Source organism: Mustela putorius, unplaced genomic scaffold (assembly GCF_011764305.1).
Source record: "Mustela putorius furo isolate JIRA1106 unplaced genomic scaffold, ASM1176430v1.1 tig00000765_pilon_pilon_pilon, whole genome shotgun sequence".
Lineage (NCBI taxonomy): Eukaryota > Metazoa > Chordata > Mammalia > Carnivora > Mustelidae > Mustela > Mustela putorius.
The window spans coordinates 10,600,342-10,620,787 of NW_025421470.1; positions in this window are offsets into that span (position 1 = coordinate 10,600,342).

Sequence of the window (20,446 nt, forward strand, 5' to 3'; positions counted from 1 at the left end):
TCCTCAAGTAGCAAGTGCAGAGATTTGCTCTGGCAAATCTGGAGGTGTCCCCAGTCAGATGACCTTTGCCAACCTCTCCTACTGCCCAGCCATGCTTGAGTTTGGGACAGTGACTGTGGTGTCCGCTGCCTTCATGGCCAACTGCCCAAGACTTGGGATGAGACTTTCCTCGGGCAGCTTCTCCTTTGCCCTTAGGATGGCATCCTTTCTGGAGGGGTCTCAGGGGTCTCACCAGCCTCAGAGGCACCTGGTGCTTTTGTGGCCAGCCCCGGACACAGCAGCTCCCAGAGACGGGACAACAGGGCTCCTGTACCTGGTTTCTCCTTCAGGCTCAGCCTCATCTGGGTTGATTTTGAAAGAAATATTTATAGTAAACGGCTGAAGCAGAGGGAAGATTTCACCACCTCTTATCTCTCCTAGTTTGGAAAAACAACCAACATTTCATTGACAAGTGACCCTGTGGCGCCTGTGTTTGTGGTGCGTTTCTCTGGGGAGCCTCCTCTTCCCAGAGCCCTGTCTCGGTTTACATAGCTCTGCTCACTTCCTCTCAGACTCCCAGGGGAAAACAAGATTCTCATGGCCACGCCGCGTCTCTGGTAAGGTTCCCTGAGCCTTGTGAGGGCTCGAAACTTGAGACGGGCTTTGCTCCACATTCTGCCTAGGAGATGGCGGCCCCCAAACCTGGACCTCCAGACCCACGTCTTGAGTCTCTCAGCTTTGATGAGCCCTGGAGGCTCTCCCACCCACCCCGGCCCCAGCCCCCCGCACAGTCATACAGTGCCTCAGCCCAAGCAATGTGTTCAGCTTGTTCCCACCTGTCCCTACCCCTACGTAGGCTCTTCTATCCACCACCCCCCAACAGAGGCTGCCCAGGCACTCCCCGGAAGACTATACGGCAAAGGCTCTCCAGCCCCACACCCCACCAGCGTGCCTCTCTTTCAAGCCACAGCAGAGCTGGTAGGCTACAGCAGTCATCCTTCTCCAAGAAACCAAGCATAAACTAAGCATAAACCTCTGTGCACGCGCCCTCCCCCTCATACGCTCTGCCATCTTCCTCCCACTCAGTCTGCCACCCTATACCCTCAGCCATTTCTTCGTGTGGCCCCTCCAGCTCTTGGCTTAACTTGTTGATTCTCAATCCTAGCTGCACATCAGAATCCTTTGAGGGGATTCCTTCCTTCCTTCCTTTCTTCTTTCTTTCTTTTGGGGGGGAAATTATATATATTTTTTTTAATTTAAATTCAACTTAGTTAACATATACTGTATTATTAGTTTCGGGGGCAGAACTCAGTGATTCATCAGTTGCATAGAACACCCAGTGCTCTTTATATCACGTGCCCTCCCTAATGCCCATCCCCCAGTTATGCCAGCCCTCTACGCTCCTCCCCTCCAGCAACCCTCAGTTTGTTTCCTAGAGTTCAGTGTCTCTTATGGACGCCTCCCTCTCTGTTTTCATCTCATTTTATGTTCCCTTCCCTTTCCTATGTTCATCTGTTTTGTTTCTTAAATTATACGTATCAGTGAGGTCATATGGTATTTGTTTTTCTCTGGCTGATATATTTTGCTTAGCATAATACCATCTAGTTCCATCCACATCATTGCAAATGGCAAGAGCTCATTCTTTTTGATGGCTGAGTAATATTTCAGTGTGTGTTTGTGTGTGTATAAAAGATATATAGATGCATATATCTATGTAAAGATTTTTTTATTTATTTGACAGAGAGAGAGAGAGAGATCACAAGTAGGCAGAGAGGCAGACAGAGAGAGAGTGGGGGAAGCAGGCTCCCTGCTGAGCAGACAGCCTGATGTGGGGCTCGATCCCAGGACCCTGAGATCATGACCTGAGCTGAAGGCAGGGGCCTAACGCACTGAGCCACCCAGGCGTCCCTGCATATATCTATATAGGTGGATAGATAAAGATATATACCACCTCTTCTTTATCCATTTATCTGTCAATGGACATCTGGTCTCTTTCCATATTCTGGCATTTGTGGACACTCCTGCTATGAACATTGGGGTGCCTGTGTCCCCTTCGAATCACGTTTGTATCCTTTGGATAAATACCCAGTACTGCAGTAGCTGGGTTGTAGAGTAGGTCTACTTTTAACTTTCTGAGCAACCTCCATACTCTTTTCCAGAGTGACTGCACCAGTTTGCATTCCCACCAACAGTGTAAGAGGGTTTCCTTTTCTCCATATTCTCACCAATATCTGTCGTTTCCTGACTTGTTAGTTTTAGCCATTCTGATTGGTAATGAGGTGGCATCTCATTGTGGTTTTGATTTGTTGGAAGACTTTATTTTTAAGTAATCTCTGCATCCAACGTGGGGTTCAAACTTAGAACACCGATATCAAGAGCCGCAAGCTCTACCGACTGAGCCAGGGAGGCGCCCCTCTCTTGGGGAGATTTCGCAAAGGATACTGCCACCCAAACAGGCCTGATTACCCAAATGTGTGAGGTCCAGTGTAAAATGAATTTGCAGGGCCCTCTGTTCCGAAATTATTAAGAAGTTCAAGATTGCATGGAACTAAGCCTGGGGTCCTTCCAAATGGGGGGCCCAGTGGGACTTGCGCCTATGAAGCCTATGAAGCCGGCCCTAGAGGCAGGCATTTTCCCTAAACATTCAGATTTAATTAGCCTAGGTGGGGCCCTAGAATCTGCATTATAAAAGCTTCCTAGGAGTGCTAAGGTGACCAAGCTGGCTGCTGCTGGCTGACCCAGAGAGAGATATTGCATCTGCTTCCCAAATGGAAACTTTATTCGTGCGCTCTTGACCTTGGGGCTAGGAATTGGGTTTACATCTTCCTTCAGAACATTTCTTTCCTGGTGTTGCAAATTACCTGCTCTACTGAGGCTAAGGTCATTCAGGTCTTTTCCTTGTCCTAGTCTAGGTCATTTCTCCACTTCATTTGATACATTTCTTCATCCAACCAATATTTAGCAAATGGTTCACAACTTTCTCCACCCCCATTCAGGTTGCTGCTTCAGAATCCTTACAACTGGCCCAGGCATGATCTTGGCCTGTTGTGCTCGTGCCCTCCCATCTCCAGTGACCTCCCCCTTCCTCCTCCTCAGCCCTTACTTTCATGCCCATGTAGACTTGACTGACACTCCAGGCTTCTCCATCTCTGAATCTCAAACCCAAGTGCTCCCATCCATATGCTAACATTTCCCTCAATTCCATAACCCCCCTACGTCTGTTACTCAACTCCACTGGGGCCCTTGGACAATGAACCCTCCAGATATTCCTTGTCCATTGTTTTCACTCTCTTCGGCTTCTATTCTATCTTGCTTAGACTCAATGGTCTAGTCGTTTACTTACTCCCTTCCACACACTAAACAGTCTCTTCCTCCTCTGTCCTCACATCCCTGAACTACTAAAATTCAAACCTGGGATGAACGTCAGCATCCATCTTCCCCATACCTGCTCTTGGCTAGCAGAATCCTGCAGGAGGCAAATCCCACAGCTGCATGGACCAGCTTGCATCTTGTCACACCGAGAAAAAGAACCAATTGCCCAACACGCATTCCCGAGTTTGCACCCGACTCTCTGTCCTCCTGTGGAGGGCCAGCTCCTTCGCAAATGCTCTCTGCCTCCCTCGCCTCCCATCTTCTCGGGAGCTGTTTGTAGGAACTATCTTCCTATTTCTTCATTCTTCTCTGTTCTGGATCCTTCCCATGAGTAGGTAAGTGCCCTGGATTCTGCAGTTTTTAATAAGAGAACAAGGGAGAAAAAGAAAAGGAAAGATGAGGTGAAATTAAGGAGAGGAGAGAAGAAAACAGAAGAGGAAAGTCTCATTTCCCTCCAGCTCCTGCCCTCTTGCTCTTTCCTTCCTGGCCACACTCTCTGAACATGTTGTCTCTCTCTCTCACCTCCCATTTACTCCTCACTCCCTTCCCCTGGCTCTCATTCCACCACTACAATGAAACAGTCCTTGATAAGATCACCAGTTACTTCCATTCGAAACAGAAGAGCCATGTTGGGCGTCTTCTTCCTTGACCGGTCTCACCACCACTGGAACTGGAACTCTCTCCTGCCTGAAATACACTCTCCCAGTGGCCACTCCCCACCATTTTCCTTTCCTAGTTCTCCAGCCGCCCCTCTTCAGTTCCGTTAGGTATTCTTCCTCCTCTATATATCTGTATGTTGGACTTCTTTATGGCTCCAATCTAGGCCCTCTCGTTTCTCCCTCTACTCTCTATTCCTGGATAATCTTGTCGATTTTCATCATTGCAAATATCATGTAAATGCTGACCCGTTTTATCTGCCGAGACATGAAATGCAAGTGTCCATTTCTCTCACATTACATAAGCATCCTGGGCTGATATGATAATGCTATGGTTTGGGGGTACCCAGGATCCTTCTATCTGGTTCCTCTGCCACTCCAAATGCATTGCATTCATCTGCATGGTCCCAGATAACTCCATGCCCACGTTCCAGCCTTCGGGAAGAGGTAAAGTAGCAGGGAGCAGACAGGCCCCTTCTTTAAGGACACTACCCAGAAATTGCAGGCATCACTTCTGCAAACATCCCATTAGCCATAACTTCAACAGCTGGTCACACCTAGCTCCAAGGAAAACTGGGAACTGTAGGCTCTATTCTGGGTGGTCGCATGCCCCCTTAAATTTCTCTTGGCATGGAAGAAGGGGAAAACCAATACTTAGAGAAAACTGGAAGAACTGGCCACAGGCATCAGCTGGTTGTGCCAATTCTTTATTTTGTCAAATAAGGACATTTTAAAAAAAATACCACCTATTGCCATCGCTTCATAAAAGAAAGGACATTTTTAATACCCAAAATGGAGAAGACATAATCTCAAAATAGAAAACAGTCTTTTAAATTAAACAAATCTGGAGTCACGGAAGACGGCCGGCCGTGTATCATCCGCCTTGTTTTCATTTCCCTTGAAACCGGCACAAGCGTCCATCTCCTGGCCTGGACCGGAAGCCAGGGCTGAAGCCCGGCTGTTAGAGCTTTGTCAGCATCACCTTTATTTCTCCAGGCTGCCCTGATTTAGGGGGATGGCTACGATCTCTCCCACCCTCCAAGCTTCCACTCCCTCAAGTCCCTTCCCATTTCCAGATGCTCCAGGGCCGTTCACGTTCACTGCTGTGGCTTGCAGGACCTAACCCCACTGTAGGACTGTACGTTATATCAGGGGTCTCCAGAAAGCTTGGCCATGTCAATGCCATACACCCCAAGAGGGGAATTCCCCGGCAGAGACCATGCCATCTCCTTTTGGCAATCTTAAAAAGTCACACCTTTTCTAACAATGGTCCTTTCTCCCCAATATCCTTTCCATGTAGAACAAGTCCAGGACACCACTCCAGAGGTCCTCCTAAAGGATGCTGAGCAGTAGATGCTCACTGAGCAGTAGATGCTCATCTAGCAGTAGATATTCATCTACCAATAGCCACATCTATCACAGAAGGACTCAATGGCCTGCCTTGATTTACTTTAAGGTGAGTCCCTTCCCCAGACCTCTTCCCTTCTCTGTTGTCAAAAGAGTCATCCCCAAGCTCAGACCCCTCAACACTTTTCTCGGACACACCTGCAGGTAGAGAGTCATTCAGATTAGGTCACGGAATAGAAGTGAGGCTAAAGGGCTGAGAACTCTCCCCTGGCTCAGTGCAATTAAGAAGAGGTGCTCTGCACCCCGTTTCTTTTCCTCCCTTTGTAGGATATAGTTTGGGGCATTGGGGCAGGCTTTCTGCTGTGTTGTTGGAAAGGAAGCCTTGGGTGAGTTAGTTTTCTGACCTACTTCTCTTGTGTCCTACCTTCCGAAAATGATGTGTTTTGATTTCACATGGGATCCTTCACTGCATGTTCCGGATCCTAAAAACCAAGATTTTGTTGTTGTTGTTGTTGTTGTTGTTGTTGTCAAGAATCTCCCCCGGCTTTTTGCCATGTAGACATTGCTAAATCAGAATCCTAAAATTTCAGTGCTAGAGGGGGCTTAGGGATCATAAGATCCTACAGCTTCATTTTATGTGTAAGGAAGGTGAGGGGCAGAGAGGTAAGAGGGCCACCTGGAATTCTACAGTAGTCAGCCCCAAGGTCCAGGTCCCAAGATTCTGTGTCCTTGGCCAGGACATGGCGGGGAGGGGGCACCTAGCCTGAGAAACTGGAGCATCACCTTGAAGGATGAGACGCCGGGACCCGGCATGTTCTCGACAGCCTCCCCTTGCCCCTGAACTTCATAATAGCTGCTTGCCCTCCGTGCCACACGAAGCTGATAAACAGAGGGAATTCTCACGGGAGGGCTCTTCGAGATCCGTTAAGAAAAGTTTCTCTTGTTTACAGCCGAGTGCATCCTAAGATGCAGTGCCAACAGGGTTTGCTTCTTTGTTTATTTTAACCAAGAAGGGAAATTAGTGGCAAAAGAATATTTTGATAATGAATGGAAAGTTAGTCATGACATTTTTGAGGGGGGAAAATATAAATAAACTTTTTTAAAAACGGAGCTGTCTCAGCGGATGATAGAGAGGACTCATGGGTTTCAGCCGGCATGAAGAGACACTTGGGGTGCCCTGCGGGGCCTGCTGTGGGGCTCTGCTTCCCCCATGCTACATGTACTAGAAGCCTGGGTGCTGGGGGGAGTGAGGTGTGTGTGGATGCGTGCATATACGTCTGCGTGTGATCTCCTAAAGCAATCCTTGTTAATGGAAAGGTTTTTAAATATTTGCAAACGGATCTCAGAACTTGACAGAACACAATGGTATCTATTTCAAAACAACCTGGGAGTATTTGGTGTCTGCTTGGGCCTGGAAATTTCCACTGTGGCCAGCGCTCCGCAGCATTTTCCTTCCAGCCCAACTCACTTCAAGTGACATGATTTGATTAAGCATTTCTTCACTTTTAATTGCATGCCAAGGCCCCAGGGCATCATTTGTTGGGTGGCCCTAAGTGGGCCGGAGTGTGGGTGGAAAGACATGTCAATCAGAAAGGTTTGTGCCTGACTTGCTCCCCAGGGTAATTCTGCCCTGTACCTGGCAAGCCTTCCCATTATTAGGAACAGGCCTGCCTCGGCTGATGATGGTTTTCAACAGTTCGGGGCAAGGAGCATTCAGGGGGGCGCCTGCTCCTGGGGGTCTCCTGGCCTGACAGGAAGGTGGGAGGGCATCGCCTTGCACTTGGCTGAAGGCCACTCACCACCTGGGAAATTACATCCCTCAGCTCCCCACTTGCAAACTCTCTTACCACAGTATTGTAGGAAAAGGGTTGTTTAATAATCTCGAAGAAAGATCTTAACCTTCAAGCACCGTCTACGCCTCTGTACAATGAGGTAATGCTACAACCTCATGGGGTGAGGTGGGTGTTACAAATATCATAGATGGAGTTCTGGAACATGGTGAAACTCTGCAAATCATATTTATAGATGGCACCCTGGACTGTCTCAGGATCTATTATTCCCTTCCTCTCTCTGCAGAGAAGGCCCATCCTGTTCAGGCATCCGCCCCACTCCCACGTAGCTGGGGAGCCCCGGGGCAGGGCCGAATCGGAAAGGGGCCCTCCGTTCTCAGTAGCCAGCGATTCCTTCAGTATGACTCTGCAACACACTGACGGCCAGTGAGACATGAACAGGACCTGCAGCTGGGGGTACAGTGAAGCAGGAAAGGGAGAGTCCTCTCCACCGAGAGAAAGCCCCAGGAAAAATCTCCCTCACCTGGGGGGTTAGTTCTCAGGTTGATGCTGCCATCTTGAAACCAGCTGGAGGATGAGGCCGTTTCCAAGGATGACAAGGCATAGAGAAGGAAAAAGACTGAGTCCTGGAGAACCATATCATTGATGTTCCCAACCGAATACACTCAATGGGACTGCTCTTCTCTCAATCTTCTCCAGCTGGAAATCTTCGTTGCCCCTCCACTAGTGAACTGCCCCTCCCACTAGTGAGCCACTCCCCACCCCCGCCAACTAGGGAGCCATCCCCCCAACTAATGAGTCACTCCCCCACTACTGAGTGGCCTCCCAACCAGGGAGCCATTCCCCCCCAGTCATGAGTCGCTCCCCCACAACTGAGTAGTCCCCCAACTAGTCAGCCATCCCTCCCACCAATGAGTCTCCCCTCCAGTAATGAGCTATCCCCGATAGTGAGCCCCCCCCGCCCCCGGTAGTGAGCTGAGCCTGACTAGTAAGCAGTGATTCATTCATCCTTCCTCACAAACAGGAGCCTGAAGGGGAGACAGGTCTGGGTTAGAAGGGTCTTCCGGACTTTCCCAGAAGAGCGGGAGCCAGGAGGACGGAGGAGAGAACCCTAGCAGAAGTAGGAGCACTGGCTCACCAGAGGTGGGGGTAAAGGAAATGTTGCAAATGAACAACACTGCTGTGCATTTCCAGATACTGCTCCTGGGATGTGCTAAGAAGCTGTGGGCTTTATGGGGTTTTGGCATTATAACTCCTCCATCCACTGGGAGGTTCTGGCTGCAAATAACAGAAACCCTGACTGGAACCGGCATAATCAATATGGGAATGTATTATTTTATATCATAAATATTCCCTGTAGGGAGCCTCAGGGCCAGTTGAATAAGTGGTTCGAGAATGTCAACAAGGACCCAGTTCTTTTCCTCTCTCGGCTTTTGGTGTGGGCTTCATTCTCTGTCTGGTATCAAGACGGCTGCAGGAATTCTAGGCATTCTAATAATGACCCCCACCAAGAAAACAGCTGCCTTTGCATTCCATGCCGCTCAAGGACCGCTGACTACAGATGAATGGGTTTTGAATGAGGACAACATCCAAGGTCCCAGTGCCCAGAGTGACATTTAGGTCCAGGGAAGCATTTGACAAACCATGAAAAGACAGCCCGCTGACCCTGCACCCACCAAGGACAAAGAAGGAGGCTCAAGATCACGGCGGCCGGCTTGGAATGTGGAAACAACAGGCTCCACATCCCGGGGCGTTCAGGGCAGCCTCCATCACTTGATTCGAGGGGGATCACAGTAAGACACTCAACAAACAACACAGACCTTGGTAAAGCAATCCTTACCCAGAGCCCCCATGACCTTGTGATTCTATGGAATGACGGTTGACCATGACCTGACCTGGCTGCCAAACCCTTGTCCCCAGCACCCCACTAGCATTTCTCAGACTCTGGGCTTCCGGATCCTCTGCAGAAAGACAGCTGCTAACCAACCTGTAGCCAGCTCACAGGATGGAGAGGGAGGAGACAGACCTGACTCTGTGTCAAATCTCTTTCAGAAAATGATCAAGAAATTCCCCCCCCGGGAAAATGGAGGATATGTGCAACACACACGAGAAAGGTTTGATTATCCTTATTGTATTATGAACTCTTACAGACCAATTTATCTAAGTGAACACCTACGTAAAAGATATAAAATTTACAACATATAAAAATGCTAACACTCACCAGTAATAAAAAAAGTTTAAAAATGAGATGCATTTGTTTCTTTTCTTTTCTTTCTTTTTTTTTTGTCCTGTTTGTTTCTTTCTTCATAAAATGGCCAAGAAATACCACACAGTGGCACTGCTGTTATTATGTCCTGCTAGGAGTGATACAAATTCATGCAATCTTTCTAGAGGTCAGTTTGGCAAAATAGAGCAAAAAGACTTAAACACATACGTAACCTCTGAACCAGTGATTCCACATTCAAAAACGTATCCTGAGGAAATAAGCAAAGGAGTGTGCAAGCCAGTCCTGCACACTCATGAATATTCACTCTGTGCTACTTTTGACATTGCGATGTCAAAATGTCAAATTACCAGAACTCTACTGGTATTTGGATTAACTAAATGGATGATGGCACATCCCTTCTGTACTCTGCAGTCACCAAAAAACAATGCAAAAAAATAACAATTCATCAGAATTAAAAGAGAAAGTTACAGATCATCAAGGCCAGTGTCAATTCTGGTAACCATTTGCACAAAACAACTTTTCATTCTCTTTACATTCAAACTTCATACATATACAGTACACACAGAAGAAATTTAAAAATGTTTAGCAACTGGTTTCCAAGAACGAAGGGCCATGGCCCCAGATCCAGTTTGTCTCTGTGCTAGAATTGTTTTCATTCCCTACTTCATGTGCCAATTACCCCCCAACAAAGTAGTCTTACTTAATTATTTAATAGATTAAATAATTATTCAAACAAATAGCATTATTTAATTGCCCACATATTAGTAGTTTCATTAACTCTTTTGTGTGTTTTTACATTTTCCACTTTTTTAAAGGAGATTTTATTTATTTATTTGTCAGAGAGAGAGAGAGCACTAGCTCACAAGCAGGCGAGTGCCAGAGGGGGAAGGAGAAGCAGGCTCCCCGCTGAGCAAGGAGCCTGATGTTGAGACTCAATCCCAAGACCCTGGGATCATGACCTGAGCCAAAGGCAGACGCTTAACCGACTGAGACACCCAAGCATCCTAATACCACTTTCTTAAAATAGTGAAATGTATTACTTATCCAAATAGTTGAGGAGTTCAGTGATAAGAACTCTTCATCCACTGTCCTCAATTCTGCCCTCCTGGCTTTTGCCCCATGTCTGCTCTCCATTTTGGGAATCCCAAAAGGCACTCAAGCAACCACATTCTTCAAAAAATAAGAAGCATCTGATTTTGGTATCAATAACCAGATTTTTGTCCTCAACTGGGGGCAACATCCCTCCACTCTTTGGGGATGCTAAGCAGAGGGTACAGATCTGGAGGCTCCTTAAAGTCCTGATTACCAGGCAGTTCTCCCACCATTAAGTGACAGTTCAAACACCTGCTGCACTATGGGAGGGCTGTCCAACCCTATCCATCAAAGGCTTAGATGCACATTTCCCTTCTAGGTTTTGCTCACACACTTACAGAAAGATGTCTGCATAAGTACACGCCCTGAATTGTTGTTGGAAATAGCAAAAAATATGGGATGTAGACTCACTGTCTATGGAGAGAGGATTATGATTGTATGGGAAATCCCTATGGGAAAACATGAGGCACAGCTACATGTGCTCATAGGAAAACACACTCAAAAGGTAGCAATAAGTAAAAACAAAACAACTCCCCCCCAAAAAAACAAAAAAGAAACTAAATCTACAGAGCAAGTATGCTAGGATCCTATTTATGCTAAATGGAAAAAAAAATCCATGTGCACATAACATTTCTAGAAATGTCCATGAGAAGCTGTAAGCAGTGTGATCTTTTGGGAATCAGAGGGAAAGGGAAGGGGGTTCTGGTTGGGGCTCCTTTTCTTTCCACTTTGTAGTGTTTTGTAATGTTATAACTTTTTGTCATGGGTAGTAATAATTTTTAAAGGGGCGACTGAGTGGCTCAGTTGTTAAACGTCTGCCTTAAGCACAGGTCATGAGCCCAGGGTCCTGGAATGGAGCCCTGCATCAGGCTCCCTGCTCAGCGGGAGGCCTGTTTCCCCCCTCCCACTCCCCCAGCTTTTGTTCCCTCTCTCACAGTCTCTCTTTCTGTAAAATAGATAAATAAAATCTTTAAAAATAATAATAAATAATTTTAAAAAATATATATTTTAAGATTTTATTTATTTATTTGGGAGAGAGAGAGAGCATGAGAAGGAAGAAGGTCAGAGGGAGAAGCAGACTCCCTTCTGAGCAGGGAGCCCAATGAGGGACTCAGTCCCCAGACTCCAGGATCATGACCTGAGCTGAAGGCAGTCGCTTAACCAACTGAGCCACCCAGGAGCCCAATAATATTTTTTAAAGATCTGCTTCCTGATATTTTACAGCAGGCCTAGGCAAAACAGTGGATGTGGACCACTGAGCTGGGTGAGTGCTCTTCACCTTGGGTGTTCATTTACGTGTCAGGGACTTGCCCACAGAGTGATTTCCATTTCAGCAGTCAAGGTCATCTCAGGGCAATGTTTCTCAGACTTTTCCACAGAAGTACCCCTGATGACAAAACAGAACAAACACGTAACCTCAAGGGATGAAGGAAATTGGCCCAAATCTCTGCCTCCAGCAACATTTCTTTAGTGTGCAGTCTATCTTAAAAATTCAAGAACGTTCTGAATTTTATTCCACCATAGAGTTGTCTTTGCCTTATGGTAACAACAAATTTTTTTCTTCAAATTTTATTTGTGGAATTTGGGTCACTATCTTGGTAAACCCCTCCCTCCCGCTTTAAGTGGATAAAAGTCTCCAGATGAAACTTAACAAGAAAAAGATTTATTCATAGTCAGGCTTTGAGGCAAGAAAAGTTGAAGTGATAGGGGGAAGTCAAGATGAGAAACTTCTGGAAACCAGGACTTGATACCAGTTGAAAGGTGCAGACTCCATGTTCATGTAGAAGAGGAGCTGATCTAAAACATGGGGCTAGGGTTTGCAGAGTGCTGCTCCTGACGGGAAATGAGAACCTGCTGCTCCTGACGGGAAACGAGAACCGAGGATTAGAAATATTCTACCCACCAGTCTGAGAAGTGGCAAGGACACCCATCATCTACTCAGACTTTGGGGAAGAAAGAGAAAAATACTAGAAATCAGACACCCAGGCTGGCACTGTTGATGAATATAAATTCACACTATCTGCCCTGCACAGTGGTCCCAAGCCACAACATCAATGTCAAAGATAGCTCCATACTAAAGAAATCCATAAGGGTCCTGGTGGAAAAAAAAAAAAAAAAATCAAAGCTGCCCTGTAGAGGTGGTCCTCAAACTCAGGCAACTGGGACTTACCATGAAAATATGAGCCACACTAAAGATAAACAGAAATAGTAAAGTGCATGAGGCATGAATTGCCATGAGGGAAAATCACAGATGCCGCAGCTGGGGAATAGTGAATATCAAGAAGCAAAGATGGGGTGCCTGTGTGGCTCAGTCAGTTAGGCGACTGCCTTCAGCTCACGTCATGATCCCGGAGTCCCAGGATCATGTCCCGCTTCGGGCTCCCAGCTCCATAGAGAGTCTGCTTCTCCCTCTGACCTTCTTCCCTCTCATGCTCTCTCTCACTCCCTCTCTCTCAAATAAATAAATAAAATCTTGAAGAAGAAAAAAAAAAGAACCAAAGCTAATAGGGCAATATAAAAGAGATACCTAATGTATTTAGACATATAAAAGAAGAAACATAAGCCATAGGCCTTGAATGGAAATAGAATGGGGATAGGCCCAATGGACCCAATAGAAATTTGAGACAGAAAACATATAAACTTCCAATGGGAAACTAGAGTTGATGTAGTGTTTCTACCACAGATGAGGAGAGTATCAGTGAACCAAAAGATCAGAGGAAATTACCCAGCGTGCCTCAAAAATTAAAGAGATGGAAAAGGTGAGAGAGAAACTGAGAAAGGTGAACACTTGAATGGGAAAAATCAACTTACAACTAAGAGAAATCCCAAGACAGAAAAGAAAGGATTGAGCAATTTTCAAAGACATGAGGGCAGATCTTCAATATCAGAGTAAGATATGAACCCTCAGTTAAAGAAGTACACCAAAATCTGAGAATGATCATTAAAATAAACCCATACTTACAAGCATCCTAGTGAAACTACAGAATACCAAAGACAAAGAGAAAAATCCATCTTCAAAGCTTTACAAGGCGAGTGGGAAAAAAAATTAACAAGGCTAACAGAGAACTTAATCACATAATAAATAAGAGAACTAGAGAACATCTCCTTTTCAAGTGGCCACAGAACAAACCTCAAAATTCCCCCCCCAAAAAAAACCAGAACAGAAAACATTCTTTAATAACAATGTAGAAATTAACGTCAAAAATCTGAAGACAAAAAGCCCTTACTTGCTGGAAAATTTTAAACACTCTTTCAAACAACTGTGGAGTCAAAGGAAAAAATACAAACTGATAGCACAGAACAAGAGGGTAATAAGGAAGATATGACTGTGAGCGCTTACAGCAGTAGAGCAAAAGCAGCACAGAATGAAAATGCATATGCCTTATATAGTTTTATTAACAAACAGAAAAATTAAAAATAAGTGAAGGAAATAATATAATAAATATGTTAGAAAAATCATCAAATAGACTGAAGGATAGTATAGCTAAAGGAATAAATTAATAAAAATTAAATAAAATATAATGATTATGAAATAGAAGACTATGGAACTAGTTAATTCAAAAGTTGGGGTTTTTTTTTTTTGAAGAACAAAATAATAAAATATACAAATTTATGGCTAATGAAATCGAGGAAGGAAGAAAGGGCAAATATATAAAAGAAGATTAAATGAATCCAATAACTGGAAAAACCATGGAAATTAAACAAATCATCTAAAAGTAGTTTGTCCAGCATCATAAAAATAATTTTTCAAATACATTTGAAAACATGGTTGAAAAGGACAGTGTTTAGAGCTGAAGTCTCCAATACAGCAGCAACTAGCCACACATGGAAACTGAGCACTGAAAACGTGGCCAGTCTTAGCCCGGTGTTTTAAGTATAAAACACACACTGGATTTTGAAGAGTTATGAAGCAAAAAAATGAACATTTCACTAGTAATTTCAATTGATCATGTGTTGAATACTGACAATGATAATATTTGAGATATATTTGGTTAATATAATATTATTTAAAATAACTCTACCAGCTTTTTTCACTTTTTAAGTGTGGTTACCAGAAAACTTTAAATTGTATGTGTGACTTATATTATATTTATGTTTGACAGTGCTGTGAAAGAAAAAAATTGTTAAAACTGACTCCAGAAAAGATGGAAAATCAAATAAACTAATAGCTGCACAGGAGCAAAGAAATTTGTCCCACAGTTTCTCCCTGCCACTCTGCAATAAAAGCTCCAGACCAAGGTGATTTTCTGTTACAGAGGAGTAATTCCAGTGGTATTTAAACTATGCTACAGAATTTTTCAGAGAAATGTTTTTAAATGCTCTTCATGCAATAAGCATAATACCAAAACCTGACAAGGAGTGCTCACCAAAAGCAAAAACAAAAACAAACAAAAAACCCCACAAACAACAACTCCCCCCACCAAAAGAAGAAAAAGGAAACCCAACCCTCATACATTACTTTCACTTATGGATACTAAAACAAGAAACCAACAATGACAACAAAAAGCACTACATAAAATACTGACAAACAGGGTATTTGGGATTCTAGGTTGAATACAATAGGTCAGAAAGATCGACATTCTCTGTAAGATAGTAACAACAACTGAGTAAGTTTGAAATAACCGTATTTTCAAGACAGTTGAGGACCACGAAAACAGGGACTAGATAAACAGAAAATTCTGGAGAAGTAAGATTTCATCGTACACGAGCTGATACTCACCAGCTGGTTGTGGGCTGATGTCAGCTTGGCTCTAAGACATTACACGGAAAGAGAAAGCAGCAGAACTTTGGGTTAATGAATGGATTGGAAATTAAAAGAATCCAAAACATGGGGTGCCTGGGTGGCTCAGTTGGTTGGGTATCCAACTCTTGATTTCAGCTCAGGTCATGATCTCGAGATACTAGGATCAAGCCCCAAGTCTGGCTCTGCACTTGGCAGGGAGTCTGCCTGAGATTCTCTCTCTCCCTCTGCCTCTCCCAGTGTGCTCTCTCTCTCTCTCTCTCTCTCAAATAAATAAATAAATCTTTAAGGAAAAAAAAAAAAAAGAGTCCAGGGATGCCTGGGTAGCTCAGTCGGTTAAGCATCTGACTTCAGCTCAGGTCATGATCTCAGGGTCCTGGGACTGTGCCTGTGTCAGCCAGGAGTATGCTTGTCCCTCCCCCTCTCCCTCTGCCCATCTCTGCCTCATGCTCTCCCTATCTCTCTCAAATACATATGTAAATTCTTTAAATTAAAAAAAAAAAAAGAGTCCAAAACACAAGGCTAATTTTCCTGAGACATTTGCTAAGTTTGGGGCAGGGCTGCGGGTGGTAGGGGAAGGGTGAGTCCAAAAGGCTGGGACTGGGCTAGAAAGGCAGAGAGAAATATTCTGCAGTCTTGTAGGTTCTTAGGAAACAGTCCCATTGAGTGGAAAGTCCTGCCAGACATGTGATCAGTCTTTCCCTCAAGACATATGCCAAATTTTAATGTGCTTGGAGTGGTTGCTTAGCTCAAGCCTCCAAAAGACAGGACTTTCAGGGCAAACCAGAGGCAGAATGCATCTTACTAAACTGGAAACCAGCCCAACTCAGCTCAGTCCCTGATCAGACTACAGCAATCTGCTTTTTAACTTATTCACCTATGAGAAGGAAAAGGCAACTCTCACTGGCGAAGATACCATCTGCAGCCTCTATGCTTCTAAAATAACATGATAAATGTGTTAAAGGAAATAAATGGAATCCATGAAGATAATCAGGTGGGCATTCTACAAATGAAAATATAATAGCTGAAATTAAGAACTTGGTTTTAAAAGAAGGCTGTATACAGCAGAAGACAGGACTGGTAAACTCAAAAATAGATCAACACAGAAATCCAATATAAAGCACAGAGAATAGAGCATAACTGATACATGAGACATAGTCTAAAGGTCTAATATGTGTATAATTGGAGTCAAGCGAGGAAAGAAACAAGGGCAGAAGCCAAGTTTGAAGAGACAATGGCCACGAATTTTATAATATTGATGAAAGATGTCAACTCATTGATCCAGAGTCCCAGTGAACCCCAAGGAAGATAAATAAAAAGAAAAATGCATCTAGACATATCTAAGTAAAGCAATGAAGATCAATGACACAGAGAAAATCTTAAAGGCATCCAGAAACAAAAAAATGTACATGACCTTCAATGAAGCAACAGTAAAACTAATGATTGACTTTTTCAACAGAAACTGTGAAAACCCACAAGACAATGAATGGAATGATAAATTTAAAGCACTGAAAGAAAACAAAATATCAAAGTAGGATTCTATAACTAGCAAAAGTCCTTCAGATAAAGGCAAAATCAAAATTTTTCAGGCATCAAAGAAACAAACAAACCCGGAAATACTTCATCCCCTGTGGAAAAGCACTACTTGAAATACTAAAGGACATTTCTTTTTGAGTAAAGGAAAAATGTTCCCAGATGGAAGCACAGAACTTCAGAAAGGAACAAAGAACAATGGAAACAATAAATACATGGGAAAAGAGAAAAGAATAGTTTCTGATTTGAAACCAGAATAATAAAAAGAATGTTTTGTGAGCTTTACAACATATGTAGGAGGTAAAATTATACAACAATACCCCTAAGTGTGGGATGAAGTAAATGGGCTTAAACTGTTGTAAGATTATTGCTTTATTAATTAATAGATAAAAGTATCCGTTCAAGGGCCCTTGAGTGGCTCAGTCTTTTCAGCGTCTCAGGTCAAGACCTCAGGGTCATGAGATCGAGCCCCACAAAGGGCTCCATGCTGGGCCCCTCTTTGCCCCTCCCTCTGCCCCTACCTCCCTCTCATAAAAAAAATACCGATTTAAGGTCAAAGATAATAAGTCAGAGATGCATAATGAAATCTTTAGGGCAATCACCCCCCAAAGAAGTATAATTAAAAAGCTAATGGACCATGGGGTGCCTGGCTGGCTCAGTTGGAAGAGCATCTGTCTCTTGATCTTGGGGGTTGTGAGCTGAAGCTTCGCATTGGGCATAGAGAGTACGTAAGTGAATAAATAAAAACATAAATTTAAAAAAGCTAATGGATGTGAAAATAGAGTAGAAAAAATATGATTAATTCTCAGCTCTGGTTGTTGATTTATTTCTTTAATTCTGTTCATTTTTATTTTGAAATCATATTATCGAGGACATAAAAAGGTCAGATTCTTGGGTTTTCTTGTTGAATTGACCCTTTTATCAGAAGGAAACACGTCCTTTTCACTCTAGTAACACTTCTTGCCTTAAAGTACAGTTAGTCTGTCATTAACTCAGCCAAATTTCTTTTTGCTAGTACTGTGTTGTATAACTTTGTTACCCTCTACTTTCATCCTTAACCTGGCCCTTATATTTGATTTGTGCTCACCGTAAACAGTCTATGCCTGGGTCTCAACTTTTTAAATTTAGTCTGACTGCTTTATTCTTCTATTTGGAGCATTTTACATTTACATTTCAACTAATTACCAATATAGCTGCATGAAATCCTACCATGTTGCTATTTGTTTTTTATTTGTTCCATCTGTTCTATTCCTTTGTTCCTCATTCTTTTGCCTTTTTGAAGGATTAATCATGTATTTTTCTATTCCATTAGCTTTCATACCTTCATGTGCAGATTCTTATGCAAATATTGCTTATGTACATTTATTCCCACACACATAAGCACATGCATAGACTCCTTTACTTATATGCCTAAGTTTTGTGCACTTTTCCTATCAACAAAATGTTAACCAATATACTACCAAACAGGGTTTATCAGCAAGTGAAGATAATAATGCACACCAGGACCAAACGTGGCTTATTCGAGAATGCAAAGATGATTCAGTATTAGGAAATGCACTTAATTCTAAGGAGAAAATTAGGTAGTCACCTTCATACATGTTCAAATAAAATTTGACAAAATTTGACAATTCATTCTTTATTTTTCACAGGCAACAACATGGGAAAAATAGATACCTTTTAAGTATATATCTGATACTCAAAACTAAAAACACAATCAAGAAATACTAGAAGCTTTTCCCTTTAAGTCAGGAATAAGACAAGTGTTTGCTCACTATCACACTATTATTTAATTTTGTACTAGAGGTACTAGCCAACACAACTAGAAAAAAGAACACAATTGAAAGTATACAAATCAAGCAAAAAGAGGTAAAGCTACCACTATTTGCAGGGGATTTGTTTTATTCCTTGAAATCCTAAGAGAAATGAATGGAAACCACTACAATCAATAAGAGAATATGGTCGGATGGGAAGCTATGTAAAATTAATCTACAGAAATCAATAGTTTTTGTTTATACAAGCAAATCAGTTAGGTAATAAAATATTAAAAAATACATCATTTACAATAAAAAAGGTAAAATAACTAAAAGTAAGCTTAACAGGATACTGTTAAGCAAGGCCTACATAATTTTTCAAACGTTCATAAGTGAACCAAAAAAAAAAAAAAAAAGAGAGAGAGAGAGAGAGAGAGCAAGAGAGAGAGGAAGAGATTGGGGCACTGTGTGGTTGAGTTGGTTAAGCATCTGCCTTCAGCTCAGGTCATGATCCCAGTGTCCTGGGATCAAGTCCCACATCGAGCTCCTTGCTCAGCAGGGAGCCTGCTTCTCCCTCTGCCTGCTGCTCCCTTCCTTCTGCTCTCTCTCCCTCTGACAAATAAATAAATAAAATCTTAAAAAGAGAGAGAGAGAGAAAGTACAAGACTTGAGTAGATTAAAAGACATACCATGTCCTTAGACAAGGAGACTGCCTTATGTCAATATCCCTCAACTTACAAGTGTTAATTTATAAATATTATTGCAATAAAAATATAAAAAAAAATTTTATCTATTCAAGGTGATTTTAACTTTCACATGAATAAATAAACAAGAATAACCCAAGTAATTTCGATAAAGAAAATAAATGAGAAAGAGCTACATCATGTATTTAAATGCACATAAAATCTTCAATAATTAAAACATTGTAATTGTAGAATCTGACTAATCAGACTGACATATGGCACAGAATTGAAAAGCCTGAAAAACATTGAAATACATACAGAAATTTTAAGATAAAGGTAACATCTCAAATACATAGGGGAAAGATGGACCAGCTGATAAGTGTTTTTACTAACAAATATTTTGAAATTTTTATTCATTTGAGAGAGAGAGAGAGAATGAATCGGGGGGCACAGAAGGAGAGTGAGGGGGACAAGCAGCCTCCCTGCTATCAGGGAGCCTGATGTGGGGCTCAATTCCAAGAGCCTAAGATCATGACCCGAGTTTAAGTCAGACACTCAACCAACTGAGCCACCCAGGTGTTCTGATAACAAATATTTTGTATATAGACTTTGCATCTATGGTAGAATAAATTCCATCTGCATAAACCTTAAATATGAAAATTTAAAACATAAAAAAAAATGGGATATGAAGAAAGCTTGCTAACTATGACTCAAAATCTAGAAGCCACGAAACAAATGGTTGATAATCTCAACTACATGAAAATCAGAACCTTCCTCATGAAAGAAAGCAAACAAATTTTGGAAACCGCCCAAAGCAGGGGCACCTGGGTGGCTCAGTGGGTTAGGCGCCCGGCTCTTGTTCTTTGCTCAGGTCTTGGTCTCGAGGTCTTGAGTTCAAGCCCTGTGTTGGGCTCCATGCTGTGGCACCTTCTAAAACAGAACAAAACAAAACAAACAAAAAACCATCCTAAGCAAAGTCAATAAGTAAATGACAAAGTGAGACATATGCGTCACTCATACCACAGGGCCTTTGCTTCCCCCACAGAGCTGCTGCACACGCATAAGTCAAAGACCAAAAAACCAAGAGGAAAATGGACACGGATATGAACAGTTTGCAGGAAATACGCTTGGTTCCTAAACATATGAAAATGGGCTGTATGTCAATCATAACAAGAACTCTACATCCTAAAACCATATTGATTTAAAAATAACTTATCAGAAATGGCAAAAATCCAAAAGCTTGAAAACAAATTTGGTTGGGGAGCTCTGGAGACA